At 32.7% G+C, this 4,473-nt stretch overlaps 1 long non-coding RNA gene across 1 annotated transcript; it reads left to right on the top strand.

Moving 5' to 3' along the window:
* Positions 1-3,098: 3,098 nt before the first annotated feature.
* LOC145051426 (uncharacterized) lies at positions 3,099-3,932 on the top strand. The gene is made up of 2 exons (XR_013683618.1): positions 3,099-3,216; positions 3,304-3,932. It is a non-coding gene; the product is annotated as an uncharacterized LOC145051426 (long non-coding RNA).
* The last annotated feature ends 541 nt before the right edge of the window (positions 3,933-4,473 follow it).

The following is a 4,473-nucleotide window of genomic DNA, read 5'->3' as shown; positions in this document are numbered from 1 at the left end:
CACGTCGTGACGCAGAGTTTTTCCGAAAAACTTCATCTTTAGCCCAAAAGAATAGAAACTAAACCATACCGGAACACAAGTGTTACATGGTGGCAGATTGGCGGTGACAGGGGTAGTGGTGGTGGTGGCAATAGTGGTTAGGGATGAGCAAAAGGACCGAACCGGCCGGAACCGGACAAGAACCGGGAACCGGCTTCGGCCAAAATCAAGAACCGAACCGGCCCGGCGGTTCTACCGGTTCCCGGTTCCTATCGGTTCTTGTCGTGTCTTCAAATGTTGGAACCGGTCCTCGAAAAATAGCATCATACGGTTCCGGTTTTTGCCAGTTCTACCGGTTTTTGTCGGTTCTACCGGTTCCGGTTATATCGGTTTCGGTTCCTACCGGTTCCCGGTTTCAAAATTCCACAAAAATAACGTCCGGTCCCGGCCCGACCGGTTCCATCAGGTTCCGGTTCCGATGCCGGTTCCGATTCCGGTACCGGTTCCGGACGGTTCCCCGGTCCATATGCTCATCCCTAGTAGTGGTAGTGGTGGCGGGTGTGATGGTGGCAGTGGTGGCGGAGGTGGTAGCAGGGATAGCGGAGGCGGTGGAAATGGTGACAGTGGCGGTGGCGGAGAAGAGAAGAGGTGGTGGATTTATATATTTGTTGGATATAAGTTTCTAATATCATAATTAATTTGTATAAATTTTAGAGATGGAAATTGTGTATTTCAGGCGGTAGCGCTCTCTCTCTCTCTCTCTCTCTCTCTCTCTCTCTCTCTCTCTCTCTCTCTCTCTCTCTCTCTCTCTCTCTCGACTATAATCAAAATTGTTGGCCTAAAATCCACTCAGAATCATACGAGTTATTAACAAACTGTGGATTTTATGCAATAATTTTGTAGGATTATATAAACAACATACATCACTCGTCGAGTTTCACTGAGTTGGGTTTCGCGCAAAATCAATATCGGATGATTATGTCGGATATTGTTTTCCTCATTGCTAACACATATGATGTAATCGTCTATTTTTTAGACAAGCAAGGTTCGTCGACTTGTTTTCCTCTTTAGCATGGTCCACAAGCCAAACCACATCATATATCTATTGTTATTGGTTACGTCACAATGACCATTATGTGAAAATTGATTTACATGGATCACATCCAATATCTACAGTTTTGTCACTTTGACGTCACTACAGATCAGAGCATTCTGCTGGATGAGAAATAATGTATATTGTTCTACTGAATGCATTACACCGAATGCACCACATACTAGTTGTAATATTCGTTTAGTTGATATCTCTAATAATTATTTAAATTAATTTTATACATTATTAATATTACATATTTTATTGTCAATTTTAACGTATTTCTAATAAAATTAAAATATGACAGTGTTTGATAAAATAGTGTTAAATAAAAATTATAACTTTATTTATTATAGCTGTGTTTGGTCAAAAATAGTTGTAATTGTGTTATTATTATGTTTTTAATAATAAAAGAGAAAAGACTAGATACATTCGATATGTACTCTAATATCTGTCAATATAGAGATTAATCAACTAGGTGAGACCAAAACGACTACCTACACCTAAGAAATAATTGAATAGTAATAAGACCTTAATCAATATAGAAAATAAAAACAAAATATCAATATTAAACTAATCAAAAGATAAATAAAGAGAACAATTATGATAGTTTATAACAACTCTATTTTTGATGGGTAGTTACTAATCTAGTCTACTTAAAAAAGTAATTAACAATTTTTAGCCAAAAATTAGAAATTGTTCCAAAATAGCCTACGAAACCGTAGGTAATTATAGTGGGCTATTGTTTCGCTAAATCGTCTACTGTTTCGGGTTAAGTATAATTTTTTCTTTCTCATTTTGAACATATAAAAGAGTAGGTTTTTTTTAAACCTACGATATTCTCTCTACAAGCTACAATTTCCTAAACCGTAACCTATGGTTTTAAGATAAATCTATGGGATTGTTTTTGTCGTAGAAACATTTCTTTTTGAAAAAAACAAAAACAAAAAAAATTAAAAACTGTAAAACCTACGGTGTACAACCATTTAATGCACAAAATATGCATTAAATGATTGTACACTATATGTTTCCAAAAAACTTACGGTTTCATTTTTTTTCAAAAAAAAAAAAAACGGAATCAACAATATTTATTGGTTATAACCATTTTTTTTTAAAAAAAGGAAAAAAAATTTAAAAAAAAAGTTGTAGGTTTAAGGGAACCTACGGTGTACAAGTCTACATTGTATAATCTGTGCATTGTTGACTTGTACATCGTAAGTTTCATATGAAGCCTACGGTTTTAATATATATATATATATATATATATATATATATATATATATATATATATATATATATATATATATATATATATATATATATATATATATATATATATATAAGTTATCCTCATATACAAAAACTACTCTTAACCAAGAATACGGTAAAATTTTGATAAAAAAATTGACGTATATAGTTGTTCTTTGGGTGCTCCACTGAGAGAAAAAATATGCAAATCAAGAAAACAATACTCAAAAGTAACCTAATCTGAAAAAGTATACATTATATACTATAGGTCAATGGGCTACGAAAGAATAGACGAGTCAGGAAACAGTAGTTCATTGCTATAAAAAAGTAGTTTTCAGCCGTTGACCGTAGTCAACTTGCGTTGACGGTAGTCAACACTGGCCAATCTACTATTTCGTTGGCTATTTTTGGCTAATGTGTTTTTTTGGTTATTTATGAATAGATAATTAGTGTTTTAAGATAGATTAGTAATTTCCTTTTTTTTATCATAGGATTTTTTAAATATTATAATATAAATAAATAAAATATAAAATATGTGCAATAATTTATGCCGTATTACACAATCAATTACGTTCGTGAACTTGTACTGAGAAAAAAAACTGAAATTATATAATTATAAATATTAATATAAAAAATAGTTATTTTTAACGAAAAAAGGAAAATGATTTTAAGACAATCATAAATTCACCCTTAAGATTATTACATTATTTTTATTTTTTTACTTTGACTTTTATTAAAATCCCCTCCACTTTGTTACTGGCGGATCTGAAATGTTAAAAATATTAGTAAAATTCGACTAGTCACGTCCATAAGGTGACTTGAGCATTTTGCAAATCCCTCATTTCTGGTTTCCCTCTCTCCCTCCCAAATGACCCTTCTCCACACATAACTCTCTTCAGGTTTCTCTGCATTGTTATCAGTTTATCAGTTTATCTCGCCAAAGTTTCTAACTCTCTCTTTCTCTCAATTTGGCTGTTGATGTGTAGGTTTATACTATGTATCCAACTCCACTACTGCTCAAGATTGAAAACATGATTGATGACACGCCTCTCGTTGAGTACTTACTTGTTGAGGCTGTTTATAATGAAAAAATAGCCACTAATGAAGACGTTAACGAGTTTCGCACTAGCTTTTTTGATGAAATGGCCCGTATGTTTTCTGAGATACTTGATCAGAACTTCGGATCTGCAGACATCCGTCTTGTGGTTTATTGGCTAAGATACCGGTATCTTTGTGGACGCCAATCCGAAGGGTATCTTGCAGAACTGTTTGGTGCAACGCAAGATGATGGTGAGGTGCAGGATGATCATCAGGGCGTTGATTTTGTGGTTTATGGTGCTGCTGCTGCGGTTGTTCTTTTAGGGGTTGGTATGCTTGTTAGGGTTTTGGCTCACTATCGACACAAGTAAAAGATGGTATGAGGTAACTTGTTTTTTCTTTTTCTGAAACTACTAGTCTAAATCTGAAAATTGGTAGGGGCAATAAATCGTGACTATGTGGAAGTAATTTCCCGTTTTTGATGGAATTTGTTGTTTTTGGTTTCCTCCAAAATTGGGTTTGGGATTATCAAAGTCATTTCAATTCCGCTTGAGCTTAATTTATCAAATGTTTATTATATAGTGTGCAACTTAGCTTTTGTTTGTTTTTGTGCTTGTGTGAATGTTTCTTTACTTTTTTGTTGATTGTTTTAATTTATTTGTTAAATTATTCTTCCTATTTTATTTGAAATAACAATTTACTTTGATGGTACATTGCAAAATAATAAAAAGTTAGTGCTTGCTTTTAAAGGTATGTACCGGATGTCTTTTATAAAAGATCACCATTTTTAAAATTATTTCCTTCTAATATTACTCTAGACTTAAATTCATTTTTGGACCCTCGGTGTACTTGCTTCTACTTTTAAATTATGTTAATAATTTTGGTTTTTAGCTTGGTTATTAAGGGAACCTTTGCCATCACATTCATTAAAACAACTATATATTTCAACTTATTTTGTGAAATTAATCAAGAAACATCATTTAATATATTATATACTAATGTTACACAGGTTAATTAGAAAAAAGATTATATAAATGTAACTAATTAAATATATATTACATTTTTAAACAATAATATATTATTATGTTTATTAAAACTGTTAAAATTGGGTAAGTTTC

Source organism: Lactuca serriola, chromosome 5, assembly GCF_051521515.1.
Source record: "Lactuca serriola cultivar US96UC23 chromosome 5, Lser_US96UC23_V15, whole genome shotgun sequence".
NCBI lineage: Eukaryota > Viridiplantae > Streptophyta > Magnoliopsida > Asterales > Asteraceae > Lactuca > Lactuca serriola.
Note: the sequence above shows the minus strand (reverse complement) of the source record. Positions and strands in the feature narration are given on the sequence as shown.